Below are 23,575 nucleotides of genomic sequence, written 5' to 3'. Positions count from 1 at the left end.
CAAAGAATAACAGGCTAACCTCTGGCTACCATCTGGATAGGTCCACATTTGTGAGCTATGCAGACAGACTACTTGCCTTGGAAAACTAACAGGTACACAGCAACCCTTTAAGTCCAGCAAGATAAAGTTCACACATTAATACATAATGCTCTCTGTCCTTCTGCACCCCTACCCAAATGTACAATAAATCTGTGTGTTCAGGGTCTACCAAGGATGTAGGTAGGCATACTCAGTACTGAAATTTGTCCAGTTTCCTTGAGCAGCCTGTGCTAATGTCAACACTAAAAAAGCAGAAACTGTTCAAAAGTGGCTAAATTAATATTCACAGTATAGCAGTTCACAAACAGTTCATGTGCCAAATGAATACATCTCAATAACTACTTTTGTATGGCAGTTACTTGTATAAGTAGAAAAGAAACCACATAAACCCATGTATCTTGCGTTAGTATTTGTAGGGCTGATTACAAATCTACATTGACAGCTGTGTAGTGGAAATGGCAACATTCAGGTCTGAGTACAACATTTAAATCTCTGGCTACACCCCTAGCTTCACATATAAGAAGTATACCAACCTTCTGACTTACACAACAGTGTCCACAGCAAACAAAAATGGGCCCCACTTTGGAAAGCTGAAAGGCCTAGGCCTACCTGACATAGCAATTTATAGCATTGGGTTGCTATGACAGTGAGTACTGCAATTACCACACAGCAGGCTGGATGCAATTACAAAATGGTGGCCACCAATTGGTGCAGAGGCCATCACATGCGCATGTGCAGATACCTATAAAAGCAGGCTGTACCTGCTGGCCACACATGCAATCATCACATTGCAGACGCTGAGAGAGAGAGAGAGAGAGAGAGAGAGAGACAATGAGACAGAGTCAGAGAGAGAGAGAGACGCACACCCCCACCCACACCAGTGGAAAAACAAAATTTAAAACAATAAACATCTAAAATAAAACCAAAGATACAACAAAGTGAAAACTACAAACACATACAAAGGAAAGGTATGTAACAGATATGTATTTACTGGCATGTAGTAGATGTATTTGAAGACTACTTTACATACTTTGAAACATCAATATGTGGCAGCAGTACGTATCTATGCACAGATGCCCTGCATAACTACTCCCATGGACAAATCAGTGTGTAGCTGTGTGCAGTGGGACATAACTGTGATATATGTAGCTCAGCATGAAATGTCAAACATCTGAACCATGTCATCTGTGTTCTGTACAGTAGTGTGGACAATTGATATTCCCACCATGGCAGGTGGACTGTATATGTGTCTTTATGTATATCTATATGTACACCAATGGATGTTTATATGTATATATATAATGTATTTCAGACATTGAGCTTGAGGCCATGGCTTTGTTACCAGGCATCTGTCACAGTAAATGTGACTCTCTCTCTCCCTGCCATATATATATATATATATATCTATATCTATATATATATATATATACATATATATGTATATATATATATATATGTATATATATATATATACATATATATATGTATATATATATATATGTATGTATATATATATATATATATATATATGTGTGTGTGTATATATATATATATATATATATATATATATATATATATATATATATATATATATATATATATATATATATATATATATATATAGCAGGGAGAGAGAGAGTCACATTTACTGCGACAGATGCCTGGTAACAAAGCCATGGCATCAAGCTCAATGTCTGAAATACATTTGCATCCCTTTGGCTCAAAACTCTGTACCCATGAACTACCACATAGGTGGTAGTCAACATAACACGACAGTGTGATAAGAGACCATGGGACACAGGTAGGCAGTAGTCTCACCCTTGATAATCACTGTGCCACACTAGTCATGTAATCTGTCCACCTGGCACACCTCATCACAAAACTGTGTCATCCTGGGAAAAATAGGTCAGTGTTCCCCTCTACTTATCACTCACAAAACCCATTTTAGAGTACCATGGCCCTTCTGGTATGTACCTCACAAGACATCTACAGCAACTGGAAAGGCCACAGACATATCTCATAATGAGTAATACTGTCCTCAAACAGGTGCCCTATGCATACCGTCTCACCAAACCACAGCTACACAGTGTTGCATACCGGCAACCCAGAGGTGACCCCTGCCTAATATACAAAGCTATGTCAAACCCAGAGCTGTTGTACATGCTCCACGTAAACAGATCACTATCCCTATGAGCTACACACTCTAGGGACCTAAAGCTTGTCACCACAATAGACAGAATATGCTGGAGGGATATATTCCTATCTCAGAGACATCCCATACTGTGGAACAAACTACCTAGCAATAGCAAACAAAGCTCCTCAGTAGCACCCGTCATGAATAGTCTTGATGATTGGATGTGAGATAGGAATTACACCCCGGGAATCACCTGTGTGGCTCTGCTTGACAGGGACACATGGAACTAAATTACTTGGGTGTCAAAGGCCAGGGTACCACCTGGCTAGGCTTCTATAGGCCCTAGGGCCAATAGCCTATAACCTACCTATGAACCAATACACATCCACATATACTTGTTGCAATAATTGCTATGTGAGGTTGACTGAGTGTGATGGTGAATGTGTTGGTGAATGTGTCACAGTTGTGTATATGTGGGATAGCTTATTGGGAAATTGTCTCTGTCATGGTATTATGTGTCCTAGCTCTGATCCCAGCAAAAGATGTGTATGCTAATGCTAGCCAGAAAAAGCAGTATGGCATATGGTCAGATGTAGTCCCCTTGTGTTAACTGGGGTGTGCCATTGGAGGATAAAGCAGTACATGTATGCTCATTGATTGGTACTGCTGGTGAATCAAACCCTTGTATGAACTGTAGTACGACCTGAAGCTGTAAGCCTAAACAGCACAGTATGGTGTATGTCCACATTGCTTGGAAACACTGCTCTGTGTGTTCCCTGTAGTCCTCACAGATTACATACCTCAGGCATAAGGGTTTGTAAGTACTGATACACAGTACTGTATGGTACACACGTAAAGCTCATCTGGGTTGCCATACCTCTGTGTCCTGTATGTATGTCTGATGTGTGTGTGGGTATGCCTGTAACATGCCCCGGTCATATGTGTGTTACAGGATATAAATATGTATCTAGCAACATGTATAGTCTAGTACAGCAGTATGCCTCCTATATTCACGAATGTGCACATATTGTAGGCAGGGGTTTTCCATCAACAACTAGTGTGGTATACTGGTAATACTGTAACTGTACTTTACAATCATTGCAATGGATTACATATTTTGTTATGCATTAGCTGGATATATACCTACTGTAGCTAGGTGGTGCATTGTGTCACATACAGTGTGCCATGTACTGTTGCATAGTCTTACGTAGTGGTTTATCTTTGTTACTGTGCAGAAAATGTTTTAATATATAGAGCGTGTCAGGCAGTGTCAGTCAGCTGTGGGTTGAGCAGTGATATGTGTTATTGAAAGTGTGTATCCTCTGACAGACACTAGTTTGCTAATTATGGCAGTTCAGTGATATCTGTACTGTAGAATGTAAAGTGTGCCACATGACTTGCTCACACATATTGTTTTCATGTCTTCCAGGGCCATGTCCCACCATCACAATCCTGCATACAGCCATGCAGAGGATGAGATTCTAACAAACTGTCTCATCGAACAGTACAACCTGCTCTTTTCAAGAACCAGCCAGGACCAGCATGAGTGGACTGCACTGTGGCAAGATGTTGTCGATAAGATAAATGACATAGGCATGCATAACCGGACTTATGAGCAGGTACGACATCACTGCAGTGATTTACTCAGACATGTCCGTCAGCGTGCGTCTGATGTCCGTAGGCAACAGCTTGCCACAGGTGGAGGGGTTGCCACTCATCTCCCCCTCACCAGAGTGGAGGAGCTGCTCCTGAGCCTCGGGGCTCCCAGCCAACAACAACAACAGCACACATGCATCATCATGGAGGCTGGAGACCCCCAGCAAGTTCACATGGAGCGTGCAGGTAAGTTGGCTTATCTGTAGACTACTGTTACCTCTATTGTTAGATCATGCATATGTGAGATGTGTACTATGTAGTTAGAAGATGTGTAGCCTGGTGTTGTTCAATACTGATGATTTGGAACATGATGTGTAGGCTGTGACCGTCAACCATTGTGCTACTGTAAGATTGCAAAGCCACAGTAGCAATGCCACAGTTGTTGCCACTGACAAACTGTTTCATATCCATGTAGGTCCCTCTGGTGTGACAGCAAGGCAGCAGACCCATGCTAGTGAGTGTGTTCTACATTTAATACTGCTAATAAAATATGCATGTCATAGGTGAGGTGTAGGCCATGTACATATGTAACACACGTACACATAATGCATGCTGCACATGTTTGCTGTGAGACTATGCACATCTCAGTAACATGAGTGGCTGCCTCAAACACATGCAATACACAGAGCATCCCAAAAATTGTGGTTACACTATAGTGGACATTAGATAGGCAGTCGATATACATGCACACGACATACACAACTCAGTCATACGCAGTACATGTTAATATGCTACACATGGCATATTCAGACACACTCTGTAAGGTCACACTCCAGTATCCCAAATGTCATCCACACAGCACACATAATATACCTGAGGGGTAGAGGCCTATCATGGGGCAGTGCGACACTCTCCAACACACAACACATTCATGTTAGGCAATGCTCCCTGTTGGGCACCTTACAAACCCATGTAACAAGTGGCTGTGAAATGGTGAATGTAGCCATGGTACTGCAGTTCCGGTACAGCATGGTATGTGCTGGTCTGGCACACATTAGTAGCCTTGAGTGACCACATGATGCTGCATGATGATGGCTCATTGTACTACACCCCATCCAGTTACAGTGACCACAGTACCACACATAGCAGTAACTGCTATGCACCTCAATGCTGTGTGTGTGCAAACATATGCACCGATACACATTATGCATAGCAATCACCATTTGTACAAAGTGACACATATATGTCATGTAATGCTATTGAGTGTATAGGTCACATGACACACTGTGTATGTGTGAAGTTTAACGTTGCAGTTGTGTTGTAGCATGCCATGTCATGGTTGGCAATGGCATGTCCACAATATGTCCTACACTCACCACAACCACTGTACAATGGCTATGTTGAGCAATGGTGTTCCATCAGGTATACATGCACCACTCATCCTGTGTGTATACATAGCATGCATGTTCTAAACCTGTGTCCACAATCATCTGCTAAAGACACAGACACACTAATCAGAAATGGATATCTATGTGATACACATCCAACCATGATACGTATACCTGTGAGTGATGGTGCACAAGACATTGCAGAGCTTTTAAGATTTGCACAGCAATGTTGTGTCCATGTACACATTGCATTCCAGGGTGAGGCTGATCACTGAACAACAACACACATGCATCAAAGCCATGTATACTGTTATTAGCAAGGGCTGTCTACACACGCACTGCATGCTATTGAGCAACACACGTCCTGCATGCTGACACGTGTGATATAACTGCTTGCCTTGTGATACTGTACCCCACCATCACCCACTATTGAGTATGTTCTGGATTGCTGGTGGTGTGTGTGTGTGTGTGTGTGTGTGTGTGTGTGTGTGTCTGTTTTAGTGAGGAGTGCATTTGTGTGCATGTGTGCATGTGTTCATGTGTTCATGTGTTCATGTGTGCATGTGTTCATGTGTGCATGTGTGCATGTGTTCATGTGTGCATGTGTGCATGTGTGCATGTCTTCATGTGTGTGCATGTGTGTGCATGTGTGTGCATATGTGTGCATATGTGTGCATGTTTGCCGACATCATGTACAGGTTGCAAAGTGTGTTTCCTGTCTTCCTCTCACAGGTGCTGACTTTGGGCTGGTTCAATGGAGCAGGCAAACCAATGTAACTGAGCAAAATAGTGATGATGATGATAGGTGTGTTGAGGCCCAGGCATGTTTGCCAGGGTCTGTCATTGGGCCACCAATCGACAGTACACAAGTGTCCACACCATCCATGCACACAGTCATACTGCCAATACATCCATCACCAATGCTCTTAGCTGAGGGACAGCATACAACCAGCATTGGCCAGGACAGTGTGGTATCCATGGCACATGCATCCCAACACAGCAGCCATACCCAGATGTCTGGAAGGATACCACATAGGCAGATGTCCAGGGGTTCTCGACGGAGCACTGCTGCTCATCATGCCACTGGCAGACGTGCCACAGGTCTGACAACATCACATATGTTCCAGGCTGTCATGGAGGCACAGGCACGTATGGTACGGTACACCAGACAGTGACTAAAGGCACAGAAGGCACACAACACCACCGTAATTGACAGTATCTGTGACCTAGCAGGTGCCATCCGTCATTACACTGAGGTCACAGATAGACGTTGGGGAGAGACATTAGATGTACTCCACAATGTCATATCCATGTGTCAGGACAGTGCGGGACAGCTGAGTCGTCGACGTGGACATATGCCAGCAACATCAGCAGCTGGCAGTCACCACAGATGTCCCACAAGTCACAGCCACTCCCGTAGTGCCAGTACCAGCCCCATCACTGTTGGGGGTGGGCTGTCGATAGAATGTCCTAGAAGACCACGTGCACGTGGCTCTGGACAGTCCCAGCAGGGACCTGGGTCCAGTGTACATCCATCTACCTCTGGGGATAGTACCCGGTCTGGCTTAGTACCTAATAGTGACAGTAGCACCCCTGTCAGGCACAGGTACCATATCCGTGGCCAGAGATGGTGATCTGTAAAGCCTGGCAGGTACAGTCTGTGGCTGTCCCACAATGACCCGTATATGGCAGCCACACGGTGGAACTGTGTGCATGCAGACACACATACACACACCGGAACCAGACACCTAGGGCTAACACATACCCGCACACATGACATCAACATTGGCCTATAGCACTACTCTTGCCCCTCAAACACACACACACACACACACACACACACACACACACACACACACACACACACATACATGTCGATTGGATGGTTCTCTGTAGGCCTCTGGCAAACCAACAATATACCCTGTGCATATGATGAAACCTGTGCCACCTCCTGTCATCTGTAACATTGATGCAGGAACAGGCTACCATGGTGCTGATGCACAGGGTGACTTTATAGCAGTACAGCAATGTTACCATGTTGTCAGCAGTAGAGTGTAATGATATGCTTGAAGGTGTAGCTGAGCAGGCATGATGCATTAAAGCTATGAATGTCACTGTAGTATTGTATACACCAGTGTTAGTTAAAATAGTGTATTGTCCCATCCACGTGCCACTTAGCTGATGTGTGTAGTATTGGCAGCATGTGTTAGAGAGTGGACAGTATGTGTGGGATGTGTGTAGCACAGATTTGCAGGTGTACATCTGTGAACATGGTGGAGGTGCACTGTCTGCATGTATGTGCATAGTGGACACATGGGCAGGGTGACATGCCCTGTATTACACAATAACACTACATAGTTTGTATTGGTGGCCAGTATGCATTGTACTACACACATTTCGGAACATGACTACACATGTGTGTATGACATGGTTTGACACTGTGCTGTGGGTGATACTGTTACTATCTGTCATTGTTCTGCATTCTGGTAGTATACATAACTTCAACAGCCTGACCATAACCAATCGTTAGATGATGTCTTCACAACTGACATACAGCTGTAGGACACACAGCAAAATTTGCATCCTTCAGGTACTATACTATGCCAGTAACCAGTGGTATTCATCTGCACCCATTACTGAGACCATTTCTGTCTGGCATATAGCTCTCTTAGGTATGAGCAATCACAGTAGAGATATGTCCGTCCACATCTGGTAATGCATACTGTGGCCTGTAATGCATTCTCCAGATGACACACACATCCTCTACAAGGGTACCATACAGACAGATAACTGTTGTCAAACCCATGCTGTAAAGCTATTATCCAGACTAAGCATAGTCATCCACCTTTACGGAACATAGTATCCCCACAGTACCACATAGGTAGTAGCCACCAACATGATGAACAGGTACCGATGTGTACATGCAACCAAGTGTTACGCCATCTCTCCTTTAATAATCACATTTCCTAAGATTTTTTGAAATACCTCGGTGGATCACATAAATAAGGGGTTTGCATGCATATCCACAAAGGTTGTTGTACACCTATAATGAATAGCCATCACTGACAGACTTTGCTGCGTTAGAACCAGTCTAACATATACCTCGGCCAAAAACCCTCACTCACACAATTCAATAGTAACCGTAATGAGTGTGTGTGACACGGATGACCTAGGCCAGGGATCACTGCAGCGGCTGGCCTTGTCACAAGCATACAGATGTGACCTAATGTCTGGGAAGCAGCAGCACAGTCTGGCAAAGTTGACAGTTGTGTCCTTGGAGACAGCAGGGTTCATACACATGCAATAATTGAGGTAACATGTATGTATATGTATTTGCCACAGAGCTACCTCACATGTGCAATGCATACTGACATGTCATACAGTAGTAAAAGCAAAACCCACTACACATTGACCAACAGTGCCACACACATAGAGCACACACACTCACCGAGTGCAGGATTCAAACCCCTGCCTAACTACTTCATGATAATAGAGCAGTAGGCATTAACACTGCGTGCTATACACAGTACTGGGATGTTTCTTTTCCACAGGTATTTTTGTAAGATGGTGACATCATTGGACTTGACAAAGATAAGTATACCACTTGTAAGGTGTTCTACTACTCTACAAAAAGGTTTTGCCTCCCCAAGGTTATTACACACAAACACACAGGTGTCATGTGCAGGATTCAAACCCCTTATGATACTACAGGAGTACGCATTTACACAACGCGCTATACACATTACTGTGAGTTCTTTTTTCCACAGGTATGTTTGAAGGATGGTGACATCATCAGACTAGACAAAGTGGGTTACAGTAGGTGACATTGGGTAGGCTACATAGAAGGAGTGTCTAAACACTTTGGCCATGTGATTATCACAGCAGAGTGTGCTATCTGTTTCCCCAGGGCCTTCATGACTTTCTCTATACATACTGGAGTACTACCTATGTGGTAATTTGTTTGCACTTTGTTTTAGCCAAAGGGGATGTCTATGCATTCTTTGCCATTCTTCTTGGGGCATTGTTTTGACACCAGGTATCTGTCTCAGTAAGCCCCTTCTGGAAGATGTGTGTGTCAGCCATAGAGTCAATTATGGACCACAGTTAGCAGTCATCTGCAAGCCTGTTCAGCAATACTCTTCCCATGCTTGCCTGTACCTCTGAGCAGTGTCTACTGAACAGGTGGGGACCCAGGGCCAAGACCTGTGGGATGCCATTTGTGACTGTCTTAGAGTCGGACATGGCACCCGCAACTCTGAACATGTGTGTTGGATCTGTGAGCCACTTGGCCACACATCCTTTGACATAGCTGTTGATGTTCAGGCTGGTAAGTGTGTCCATGATGATGGAGTGGGGAATGTTGTAAAAAGTCCTTAGTGAGGTCCAGGTGGGTTGTGTGGACTACTTTCACCTCCATATATGTCCTTGGTAACTGTTTGTTGTAAGTCAACTATGTTTAGGAGGCAGGGTCTGCCTTTAACAAGGCGGGGTTGTGTAGAGTCCAGTGTCTGGAGGTCCCCAATGTCACTGTTTATGGGTTCCATGACATTTTGCTCAATAGCTTTGTAGAGCAGGCTGGGTGGACATATAGGGCAATGGTTTCCAGGTTCTGTTGTGGTACCATCTTTGTGGGGCTGGATGAATGTTGGTGTATGCCATTCTTTGGGTACATACCCTGTGGTACGATTGAGTCTGGCCAGTGAATGTAGGTGAGGGTGTGGTTCCTTTTGTGTCTAGTGTAAGACGCAGCCTGGGACACAATCCAGTCCCATTGATGCTGTGTTCTTGGCTTTGGAGAGGGCTGTCCTTACCTGCATGTCCATGATGTCTGGGGCTCTGCATCCTTCTGTGATGGACACAGGCCCTTTTGGGGGTGATGGGAGGAAATTTGCACTGAACTTGTCCCCCAGGATGTGGACATTAAAAGTTGGTTCAGTTTATTCCTTGCTATTTGTCAGCAGCTGGCAGCATATTTGGAAGTTGACACCTACATGTGTGGTATAGCTACCGCAGGCTTTGTGGTTGTCATTCTTACAGTCCTTGGCAATTTGTCTTTTGAAAGTGTCCTTGAATTATTTTATGAGCGATCATTGCTTCTTCCTAATAATGCTCAGTGATGCCTTTCCTTTAGTAAAGTTGACTCTATCAGGTGTTAGTTTCCTCCTTCTGTTGTCTAGCTTATTTATGGGCAACGACCACCAGATTGTTTTCTTATTTTTGGAGAAGTGCATCATGGTTTTATTTGTGATGTCTTGATCCATGCATCCCTGTAGATGCTCATAGGATTCACTTGTAACTGATTCGGCAGATTGTATACCATTATCCTACAGCAAGGGGTCTTTGAAACTTTCCACTTTTGTCTTGGGATGTGTGCAGTTTGCTTTTGAAAATGTCTTCACGGTGGTTTCATTTACTGGGTGAGGGGGCGGGATGTGGATGTCCAGTGTGATTACTTTATGATCTGATATTACCAGCGAGGGCTTTATCTCTGTTGTGGAAAACTGGTACCCCATGTTGGTGATGATCATGTCCAATATGGTGTCACCTCTAGTGGGCATGGTGACCAGCTGTTCCAGGGTGTTTGAGCTTTTAAACTCTAGGAAACATTGGGCAAAGGACGTTGTACACAAATAATTCTCACACTCACTATTTGGGTAGTTGTAATCACATCATATAATGGTGTTTGATAGGACCTCTATATTTTCAACTGTTCTCAGGAATACTGAGTGAGGTTTCTGTGACCCAATGTTAATTGCACTTGCATGGTCTCCAAGGACTCATGCTGTGCCACTAACCTGAAGGTGTGGGTATCCATATGGTAAATGGGTACACCCCTTCCTTTTGTATTTCACTCATGGTTTTGGGTACGAAGGTCAGGGAGATTGTGAGTGTTTTACGTGGAGCCTGTCCAACAGCTCTGATTTGACATAGCTTTGTATGTTAGGCAGTAAACACATCTGAGTAGGTGATATGCAAGGGAGTACAGATGGATCATTTTGAGATGGTCTGTGTATGGCATGTATTTCTGGCTGCTAATGCTCTTTGTGAGGTATTGCTGCAGGCTTTACAGTTGTTGTAGTTGTCTTGTGAGGTACATAGCAAAAGTGGCGTTGTACTCTATTATAGTTCTAGTGAGTGATGAGTAGTGGGGAACAATGTCCTCTTCTAGCCTGCATGTGACACATTTTGTGATGAGGTGTGCCACATAGCAGGGTTTCCTGACTACTGTGGGGATGTGATTAGCACACTTGTGTCCAGTGTACACCTGTGACCCAAGGTCCCTTGTCACACTTTCAGTGTTAAATATACTACCGCCTATGTTGTAGTTCTTGGCTACAGAGGTTTGAACAAAGGGGATGAAAATGCACCTTTTGCCATTGAGCTAGAGCCCATGGCTTTAACAACAGCCATCTGTCTCAGTGAGGCCCTTTTGTAGGATGTCCACATCTTTAGTGTTTACAATTATGGCTCCTAGTTTGCAGTCCTCTGGTAACATCTGTAGCCACAGAGCTTCCATGTTAAAGTTTACTTCAGGGAAGTAGATACTAAACAGGACAAGACACAGGACTGGACCTTGTGGTACTGCACTCATCACTGGTCCAAAGTCATACTTGGAGTCTGCTACTTTCACAGTGTGTGTTCTGTCAGTAAGCCTGTTGGCAACCCATCTTATGACATAGCAATTTATACCTAGTTTAGTGGGTTTATCTATATTTCCAGAGTGGTGGGTGGTGTTGTAAGCCATGGCAGGATCAACATAGGCTGTGTGAACCACCTTACCCTTGTCGACAGTTCTGTTGACTGCTTCAATGTCATCTATCAGGTTTAGGTGACATGATCTGCATTTTACAAAGCCAACATGGTTGTGGTCCAGGGTTTGGGGATTACAAATGTAATTGTTTATATGTTGTATGATGATACATTCCATGGCCTTGAAGAGCGGTCTCATCAGGCTGATAGGGCGCTAGTTCCTGGGGTCCATGGTGTCTCCACCCTTGTGTAGTGGGATAACCATCACTGTGCACCATTCAACAGGCACACAGCATGAGGTGAGACTATGACTGCACATGGTACGTCAGTGTGGTGCCTGTTAGTTCTGTGGTTTGTGTGGAACACAGCCTGTGAAGTTATCTGGTCCCATGGCTGCTGTGATACTGGCTTTGGAGAGTGTTTTTTACCTGTGCAGCTGTGATGACAGCAACCTTGCAGTCTTCCAATATAGAGGTGTGCTCTTTCATGGGTGAGAGGGAGGGTACAGTTAACAGTGATCCTATCTGCCAGGATGTTGGCAATATCAGTTGGGTCTGTATATTTAGTGCCATTGAGCTGTAACTCAGTACAGATCTGAGTGTAGCCATGACATGGACCTGTCTGTTGGGCAGAGATCTCCTGAGTAGACAGTATGCAACAGAGTACAGATTGGGTTACATTCAGTCTTGTTGCATGGGGCAACTGTTTGAGGCCAGTAATCCTCTTGTTAAGGTACTTCAGTGGTCCTTCTGTCTGTTGAATGTGCCTAGTCTGATTCATCTCAAGTGTGTTGTGGTACTCTCTGATGGGTCTGATGACTGATGAGTACTGGCAACCTACTTTGACCTACATGCACAGACCTTGGCAGTTTATGTGAACACATAGCATGATTTTCTGACAACTTTGTGAATGTGTTTCTGGAAGTAGAGATGTCTAGCCACATTTGTCCATAGATCCCTTATTATCACCTCCGTATCTGGCATAAGTGTGTGAGCATGCCCAGTTTGAACTTTCAGTATGTTGTTGCCTGACATTTGCTTCATTTTCTAAGTGTGTGAGCATGCCCAGTATGACCTTTCAGTGTGATGCTGAATGAAATCTACTACATTTGTTGGAGTGTGTGAGCACGCCCAGTATAGACATTTATACTATATGTGTATGGAAAGTCAAGCTGTATCTTTACAGCAGGGCTTACCTTTGTGTCATAGATCAACAGGGATCATGCTGTGCCTGCAGGGCTTCCATGAGACACTTTGCATAGACTTATCAACATTACTACATACAGGGGGGACAGCTATTCTTTGTACGTTTCTACCCAGGGGCACACTTGCTTGTTACTGTGGGTGTACATAGGATGAGGGTTTCACCTGACACTTATACACATTTGCTATGCCTGCACTGCTATGTACCATACACCATTTCATTCTGTACTATTGCCTATCATACTGGCTTGAGGCATACTACTGTGCTACAGATTCTAGTGTCCAATGTCACGTATATTAGATTGCAACTTCATAGCCTACACTACCCACATCACACCACCTGGCCTGATGTTCTCTGTCTGCATAGGCCTGTATGGGAGGTTACCCATATGCCTCTTTAGGGACATGATACAGCATTTCTTTGTGATTGCATTACTGTACAATTGTTCTGCTATGTCTGTGCCACTGAAATGCTATCATGGCTTAGTGGTTCAGACTATGACTATAGTGCACAGTATCCTGGGTTCGAGCCCTGTCACTGCTTTTTATTTTCATGCTGGGCAGAGCAGACTGGTTAAGGAACAGTAGAGCAAATATGAGCATGTTTACCTGACTTTGCTCAACTTTGCATGACTTTGCCCAACCTTGGCCAACATTGCTCAACATTGCCCAACATTGCAGTAGTTAGCACGTGCGATTTTGTTTACATATACTAAATATTGGTAAATGCTGCTTAGCACTGCTTTATATTGCTTAAAACATGGCAATCATACCTCCAGTGGTGCTGCAGGGCTGCCTATGTCGGATGCACATACTACACTCCCTATACATGTTTGGAAACAGGTAGTGTCAAGTTAGGCATCCCTTTTATTTTATGTGCGAGTCAGAGAGAGGTATCATTTCCAGGGTTCCTACTGTGCCAGTGTATGTGCTATGCGTTGCCTCTTTGCCAAGGCCAGGGCATACTGGGCACACCTCCTTCTGCCTACTGGGGCAGGCTCAGGTGGTTCCTCCTCTGAGTCACGCTGTGCCTGTGCAGGCCTTGGCAATGGTGGGGGGCTGTTTGGCCCTTCTCCATGCTGTTCCTGCTGCAGCTGTTTTTGCAGGATCATATTGTGTAGCATGGCACATACCATGACGATTTGGGTACATGTAGTTGGTGAGTACTGCAAGGCTCCACCGGATGTGTCCAGGCACCGGAAACATGACTTGAGCATCCCAAACACACACTCAATTACATTTCGTGTTTGTGCGTGTGCCTCATTATGGAGTTCTTGTTCAGGTGTGTGTGCATTTCTGATGGGTGTCATCAGCCACAGCTCCAGTGCGTCTCCGGCATCCCCCACTAGGTGACCATCAGGGATGTCCCCATTGGCAAATGTCTGGTACAGCTGCATCAGATGCCAGATATGGGAATCGTGGTAGCTTCCAGGGCAGCCAGCACACACATTCAGTATTATGCCCTGGGCATCGCACACGACCTGGCAGTTGATGGAGTGGAAGCCCTTGCGGTTGATGTAGGCCCTACCCTGCTCACCGGCGGGTGCTTTGATGTGTATGTGCTTGCAGTCAATTGCACCCACTACCTCAGAGTAATCCGCTATTTGCTGGAAGAGACGCATATTGCTGGCCAATACCTCACGGGAATTGGGGAAATATACATGATCACCGACATGTGCTGACATGGCATTCAGGAACTGGTGCAGTACCCTGGATGCCGATGCCTGCGAAATCCCCATCACATCACCAGTTGGTCTCTGGAAGGTACCTGTTGCTAGTATTCTTAGGCCAACACATACCTTGGTTTCCACTGGGATGGGTTCCCCTCTGTTGGTTCTGTGTGTGAGGCGTGGCCTGCACAGCTCAACAATTTGCTGCAGGAGCTCTCTGTCCACTCTATAGCGCTCCACAATCTCCATCTCATGTAGCCCCTGGTAGGTTACCCTGGGTCTGTAAACCCTTCTCCGTCTCCTCACTGTGGGTTGCTCAGGAAGATCCGCAATGGCACCACCCTCAACATCTTGCACATGTTGCCTTATAATAGCAATGGCAGCCCCTAACATTTTTTTTCTCAGTTAAGCTTTTTAAGTTTTCACTTATCTTTGTATACTGCAGTGTTGCAGTGTTTCTGAGTAAAACATGGGGGAATGTTGTTTGCAGAGTTTTAAGTGCTGGGCTGGGCTGGGCTAGTGGACTGCATGTGTAATTGGCTGATTCTGATTGATTTCACCTGGCAGCTCTGCTAGTTCTCCTTGGTTAACTTCCTACTACTACTTTTCCTTCCTTTTCTCTTTTCTGTTTCCACAGGGGGCAGCGCCGCGCAAAAAAGCACAAACACGCACACAGGAGTGCACATGTGTGCAAACAGCCTTACACAGGCTTACACAGGTTTAGGTGGGTGCACATCTGTGCACACAGGTTTACACAGCCTTGCACAGGCTTACACAGGCACACACACTCACACATAGGCTTAGACGGGTGTGCAGGCACGTACACGCGCGCACACAGTGTGAGCATCTTTGCAAGAAACTTTGGCTGTAGCCACAGCGTACGCCTTCAGTTTCTTGGTTTCAGTTCAGACATCTGTAGACAAGCCTCTTCCAGTCCTGTGTAACTCACAGCAAACACATGCCACTCTGCTTCAATAAGCTTACAGTCTTTGATACATACCCCCCCTCATGATGTCACCTATCTACTACTCTGATACTCCCCTAATCCTACTCTTACACTCTAGGGACATGGTTCACATGGCAGGGAAAATTGTGATTCACTATCCTTAAACTCATTTGCATAGGATTGCCTACTAATGCTTGGTTACATCTCTCAAACTGAGCTTCCCCCCTTAGCAACCACTACTCAGTAGCCATGTTGTCTTCAGCCTGCCACTAATTTGCATGGCAGATGGATATTTGTAATAATATGCCTATTTTTGGCTTTTATTTATTTATTTATTTATTTTGGTTTTTAGAGTGCTGCACGTTTGCGCGATGCTGTGCTACGCTTAAACATCGGGGATCGGGGAAAAATAATTATTACTTTTTTTATTTTTTTTGCAACACATATAAATGCCAGTGGCCTTATATTTGGCCATTGGTATGCTTCCTCAACTGGATGCATCCTTTATTTGGAGCTGTCATTGCTCCGTTTTGCTATTTGCAGAACGGTACTCAGTTACAAACCGATTACATTTCTGCAAATAACACTACTCATACTCGGACAGGTTAGTGTTTCCTGGATCACAAATTTACCTCATTTGCATAGCTTTCAGCAGCAAATGAGGTAATTTGCATAACCTACCACTGTCCATGCAAGATTAGTTTTAGGAGCTCTCATGCACGTCCCTGCCGGCTGTTCCTCGATCGTTCGGCAGACATATTGGTTTCTGGAGTCTTACACTACTCTTAGGCTCCGTGCAAGCCTTCGTAAATCCGGCCCTTTGTCAAAACAAAAACTCACTCTTGTAGAATAGGAGTTGTTTTTTGTCTTCAAGGGATCTACTTTGAAACTCAGAGTCCCAGTTAATCAAACGTTATATTCCCTGAAACAAAAATTGTGAAAATGGAAATACCGAATGGCGAAGTTTTCCCAGGGTATGTAAACACTTTCCCAAACTTACAGGAAACATGAACTGAGGTAAATAAATGGGGGACTACACCAGCCACCCCCACAAATACACCCCCCTCTATCTATATATCTATCTATATATATATATATATATATATATATATATATATATATATATATATATAGTTCCACTTTGAATCATCAAAAGCTTGAAACATCGAAATTCTGATCATCGAGACCAGAACAACGAGTTTCAAACCATCGAAGATTCAAAGGGAATGTAAAAAAAAGGAAAAAACTTCTAAAAACTATTTTCTGCAGGGGCCCCCCTGCACCCCCTATGTAGGGGGCTGTGCCCCACACCCCTCCCAAACTTTAATATACCAACTCTGAGATGGCACTACAGCGGGATAAAGGGAAATCTCTGTTTTAGCGCTATATGCAGAAGTGCTAAATGGGAGATTTCCCATACCCTGTCTGCAGTGCCATCACAGAGATGGCACATTCACAGACACAGTGTGCAGGGCACCTTGCTGCCCTGCAGAAACACTAGCTTTTCCCTTTTTTACTTACCTTTTTCTTCCCCTTGACAACATCGATGTTCCAAACACTCGATGATATGGTCGTGACCATATGAATTTCGATGGTTTAGAATTTCGATGTTTTTTAAGTGGAACTATTATATATATATATATATATATATATATATATATATATATATACCCCAACTCTGGCATCATACTATAGTGGAGAAAAGGGCATTTTGGGCAAGTGGTTACTTACCCTGGGAAAAATTCTTGGTTTGGTATTTCCGTTTGTGCGATTTCCATCTCAGTATTATGACATTCGGTTAACTGGGACTTAATGTTTCAAAGTAGACCCAATATTAAGACATTTCAGGTACAAAATAACCTTTTTATGCGATTGCTATAGGAAATACAAGAAACATTTTTTGTCCTAAAATCTCAAAGCATTTGATATTTTTCATGTTTTTTTCACATGATTCAATGGTCCAATTAGAGACTGTCCAACTTCAAGAGGTACAGGTGGTAAACCTAATGCTTAATAACATATTTACCCCATACAAGAGATGAAATATTGACAAAAGGGTACACACTTTATTCTGAGATTTCAGTAAGACTAACTAAACAGGTGGGAAAAGTACAAGCTCCTAGGCCTATTAGTCCCCACCCTCCCTCTCATCTTTAATGCAACTGCAACATAAATAAATAAATAAATAACTCAATAAATATTGAGTTGTGTATTAGAACAGCAGGATAAAACTAAATCCCCAAACTACTGGTTGGTCTCCTTCTTTAAAAAAGGGTAATGCAGCTATATTATAATTGTTATGATTTTCTATGGTTAATCTTTATTAAGTGCTTTCACATCACATCAAGATGGCCTATTTCCATGTGTGTCACAACCCAGTGGGCACTAACTGCATACAGATTATATACTAGTAGCACCATCTGAATGACATGGATTATACATTAATATTGCCAACTGGTATTTGACTGTGGTCTTCCACAATCACAGTAACTTAAGATTTAACCTTTCAATTTGAGTAACTGGCAGCCTCTACCATATCCACTCACCAAGATCTAATTTCATTACAAGGTGGAGGAAAGGGTTGCATACTTAACAGCCATAATTTAAGCCAACTAACCTGCACTTGGGGATTACTTTGCTCGAAGTTTCATGCCTCTAATGTACTTTAACATCCAGAAAAAGGAGGCTGCTTTAACGCACTATGGATAGGCTCCCCATATTCAGTGGAGAATAAGCTGACGCTAGTTGTTCCACTTCCCCACTGCAACGCAAATGACACCTCTGCATTGGCTGCTATAAAACAGCCACACCAGTCCTAATAGGTATAACCTGGAAGAGTGTAAAAAGTAGTTAACTTTCACAAAATGAAGACCCTGAAATAAAATGTCCCAATTCTTCAGCAAAGCACGCTCAGTCATAATCCATGGAGGAGTATAGGAGTATAGTCAGTATCACGTTTTCATAACTGTCATGCTATTAAGATAGCAATTCCAGTCTTTATGTAGTGTCATAAGTAAATAGGGTTAACACTGACTGTTTCCAATGGGAGTACCATGGTGTCAATGAATTCTAGCAGGATTCCCTTCCTAAATAAGCTGAACAAGGGCTGCCTGTAAATGTTAAACTGTCTACATTCTAGCACTGCAGTCAGCATAGGAAAGAGGGAACAGAGAACCTGGAAAGTAGATTAAACTTTACTGTGTTAGTCTTCATCCAGAAGGACAGACCCAGGTGACTTCAATGTGTGAGGTCACACTCTGTCCTTCACCTCTCCTTATTCAAGGGCTCCTCCACCAAAAAAGCTACTGTTTTAGCACTGTGCCACTGAAATAGATCCTATGAATTCAGCAATCTGTCAATATTTCAGAATAGTATTTCAAGGTCAAGAATAAAAAGAAAAAGTGACAGCTGACTCCCCTTTCACTTATTATTAAGACTATCAAAGCGCATTGATACATCTGGCTACACCTTGTGTTTCGGACAACTTCACATATTACTGTCTGTAGTAAGGCTTGGACTCTACGGGGTTAACAGATGTAAAATAAAGAAAGAAAGAAAGAACTTGATGTATGATATAACTTTAGAAAAGAAGCCCAAAACATGCACCACCTGATCTTAGTCAATGCCTTTTCAGCATCTAAGGACAGAAGATCCCACTGTTCACCACATGCATGTGCTGTATTCATAGCACGCATAACCAATAACCACCTGAATACAAAATTTTAGCTAAAATAAAAATTTTCAGCTTCCTTTCATAAGAGAGAGAGATGGAACTAGATGATGCAGTGTCTAAGGGATCCTTACTCAGTATAAGCAGAAAAAAATGATGGTCTTAAAAATCCCACTCTGAAACTCCTTCCCATCGACTAAATACTCAAATAGAATGGAGGTGATGATACCATCTAAGACATCTTGCAATGTGTCAATAATGAGCAATTATCAAGCCCTGTATCTTCTTGGAAGCCAAAGCATTGATCCAGGACACTATTTTCTCCTGCAACATGGTTAAGGCTTACGAACATCACTGTAGCTGGGGATACTTTTGGCAAACCATTGCAGCTGTTCAGTATCAGGCCCACTGAAGGATAAGCATACAGAGGCCAGAAACAGTCGACAAGACAAGCTATAATTTGGCATGGAGAGCACAGCAAATTGCCCCTAAATGGGTTCTTAATAACAAGAATATCTCACCAAGTCTGCAGTAGAGGCAATTTCCATGTGAGAAAACTGAATAGGAATCCCACCCATCCTGTCTATTTGTTTTTTTGCGAAGAGATATCACTCAGCATCACATCAATGTGTAGGACAGAACACAAGTTCCTCCTGCTGCTGTCATCCCCAATATCTCTACCTTCTATTTCATCAGAGCTATGTCATCTAAAATGTATTATATTTTAGTCTCTAAGCAACATGATGACACGTGGCTAACTGCAGACACTCCCCTACTTAGAATATCTTTGAATAAAGGCAGAAATCAGAAATTGCATCCTACTCACCACTTGAATGTAATTCCTAATGTCCTACTGCACAATCTATACTTTAATCACATTGTGCAATGAGTCTGCTACCTTCCTTAAACTATTTGCTGAGAGGCTGCATACCTAAAATCACAATTAATACCACAATGCTCTAAAGAACAGCTGGAGAGAATGAAACTGATATAACATGTTGGAAAATTTAGGGGAAGGATGGAGAAAATGTCTAGCCCAGACTGTGAACCCCCAAATGGCAAAAAGTATGTATACATGTACTGCTATTATCTGAATACATTTTAAACCAAAAGTCTACTGCACTCGTCACCTAAACACTTCTTTAATCTCCTCTAGGTGTTTACTCCAACAGGCCATAGCTAGACAGGATATGCATTCTAACTGAAGCTAGACTACTCAGTTCAGCACCCCTCAAAAAATAAAATAAATAAATAAATGATAACTTCAGACTAACAAGCCTCTGTTCCACAGTCATCCACTGTTTCACTTATTCAGCCATAAACACTTTCCAGTAAACACATTGGTCCATTAAGTCTGCCAAGAAGTAACACCATCTTACACTAGGCATTCATATTCATATCCACCTCTTCCCTCTTACACTGATTAGGCATCATGAATGTTTTTGTAAAAAATGTTGGATATTTCAGATACATAAATAATATACTGTATCAGCACTGTGGTTATCACCTAGTGAATGCCCAACAATCATAAGCCTTTTAAACTAAAGTCTGTTAGCACTCACGATATGGGTCTCTTGAAGGAAATGCATATATGGTGATATGCCAAAAAGGTGCAGACCAGCCTTTATCCCCTTTACTTTCTTTCTTGCAACACATTCCTTGTAATAAATGACATTATCATGATTTCATCTTAACAACAGAAAAAAGTAAAAGTAAGTCATGCATAATCTATAAACAACATCTATTATGACACTTTTAAAGCTGGGGTAGAGCTCTGTTACCTTGGAGACCCTCAAGGCACCAGACAAATTAAATCACATTATTTATCATGCTATCACTTTAACAGCATGTCTATACATTATACATACAAAGACTTTATATATTACATGTATGAATTTAGAGACTTTAAAGTAGGAACCTATCCTTTAAATAGCAAATGTCCAATTTCTCAAAAAGTGTACACCCTGCTGTAAAATTTGATGGGATAAAGAAAAGCAAACAGAAAGCAAGGTCAGTCATGAACATGGGGTGGATCAATAACAGGTGTAAACAAAGAAAATAATGACAAATACATCTTCTTTTCATATGTCAGCAACGTTAGCAGTTTGATAACTTACCATACCAGCTGAGGTGACTAGGAACAGTAGTCAGATGTTGAGACTCCTCCTAACAGAGGGCCATAAATGCATTACTTGTCTTGGAAAAATCTACACACCTCCTAAAGAAGAACAAGGAAGACAGAGGGCAAGAAAATGTGTATATAGGCAGAACAGTATGTAACTGAAGTCAAAAGCTCATAGCCTAAGGTTTTTAGGTGTTGCATCAAGTGTATAGTGTTGCTTGAGTAAAAGCACCACTACATTGGTGCTGATGTTGAGATGAGATGAGCTAAATGAAGGAAACTGCCATGATAAACAACTTTGGCTAGCAGGTTGTAACTCCATTAACAAGTAATAACTTAGAAAGATTTATCACAAAGGGGTTCTACAGTGTTATATGCTTTAATGTTTTTGCTGTCATAAAACATTATATTGAAATGGCAAAGAACTAATGGTGGATTCACACATGTGAAAGGTGAATGTGCAAATATACTACCCCTATGTCAGTATGTAAATAAGTATACCGCATATGGGCAGCACTCATGTTGAACGTTCTCAGGCCTGCAAAAGAATAACGACTACACTTTCGCATATCTGAATCTGTTTAAACTGGCCTAAGAAGAAAGTAAATATGTATGAAACAGGCTCGTTATTGTATTCATGCTGAAACTTATTCATAAGTTCATGAATGCTTTTGCATATTTTCAGCTATAAGCAATGGCAGCAGAGATGCACTTGTTTTATGAGAACTTTCCATGAGAGCTTGCACTGACTAAGGCTCAGCACCACTAGGCTTTTATTTCACTTTGATGGTGTCCTGATGTGGACACCATGTTCTGCCTTTTACAAATTTGGAAAGGGGGAAGATAGGACAGTCAGAAAAAAAGGGGAGAAAATGCAGGCAAGGAAAACACAAACAGAATGAATAGGTTGTGCTGGCAGAGGTGAGAGAAGATGGGTAATAGTTTTTGGGGGGATAGGCCCCTCTTTTCCAAGTGAATGTTTGTGTGTGTGTGTGTGTGTGTGTATATATATATATATATATATACGCTCATGTGTGTATATGTATATATATAGGTTCATAGGTTCATAGGTAGGTACTAGGCTATCGGCCCAAGGGCCTACGCAAGCCTAGCCAACAAGGTTCCCTGGCTTACGCCACCCAAGCAAGTTATTTTCCTGTGCCACTGATGAGCAGACACACAGAAGTGATCCCCGGGGTGTATTCCCTATTTCCCATCCACTCATCAAGATTTTTCTTGAAGAGTGCTAATGAAGAACTTTGCTTGACATAGATGGGTAGCCTGTTCCAGAGTATGGGAAGTCTCTGGGATAGGAATCTGTCCCTCCAGCATGTCCTGTTTATTGTGGTGACAAGGTTTAGGTCCCTAGAGCATGTAGCTCTGAGGGATTGGGATTTCTTTAGGTGTAGCATGTCCAACAGCTCTGGGTTTGACATAGCTTTATATGTTAGGCAGAGACCACCTCTGAGTAGGCGATATGCTACGGAGTAAAGCTGGAGTATTTTGATTTTATATATATATATATATATATATATATATATATATATATATATATATAAAGCAAGGTGGGGAAGGAAGAAAGTCAGAGTATGCAGAAAAGAGGGTTATTGAAAAGACAAGAGTATTGATAGTAACATATAAGAAAAATAAGACAGACTATGTTGAGTTGACAAGTTGAAGCAGAGGTAGATGCACTGATGGTGGACAGATGTAAAGAGGATGATGACAACAGCCTTGTAGCCAATACCACCCAGGTTCAAAGAACCTCACTATGTTTTTGCCCTGATGTTCCTGGGTGAGGCACACCAATGTTGAAGGGTTCAAAGCCTTTCATGGCTCTGTAGTCAGAGCCAACTTGGACAGCCAATCCTGTACCCACTGAAGAAGGCTTTCATATGGGCTCCACCAATTGTCTACTGTCCTCTCCACTTGCAGCCTGATCCTGAATCTCTAGTTGTAGGCCTACCAGGCTACCATGTTGTGGGGTGCCCACAGTGGTGTAGTCACCACTCCAACCCTGTGGAGTAATCCCTGCATGGGCAAAGGGTGATGGTGATA

The sequence above is a fragment of the Protopterus annectens genome, chromosome 2.part1 (assembly GCF_019279795.1).
Source record: "Protopterus annectens isolate FY-2018-M chromosome 2.part1, PAN1.0, whole genome shotgun sequence".
In the NCBI taxonomy this organism is placed as follows: domain Eukaryota; kingdom Metazoa; phylum Chordata; order Ceratodontiformes; family Protopteridae; genus Protopterus; species Protopterus annectens.
The sequence above is the reverse complement of the archived record's forward strand: the minus strand, read 5'-3'. Positions refer to the sequence as shown.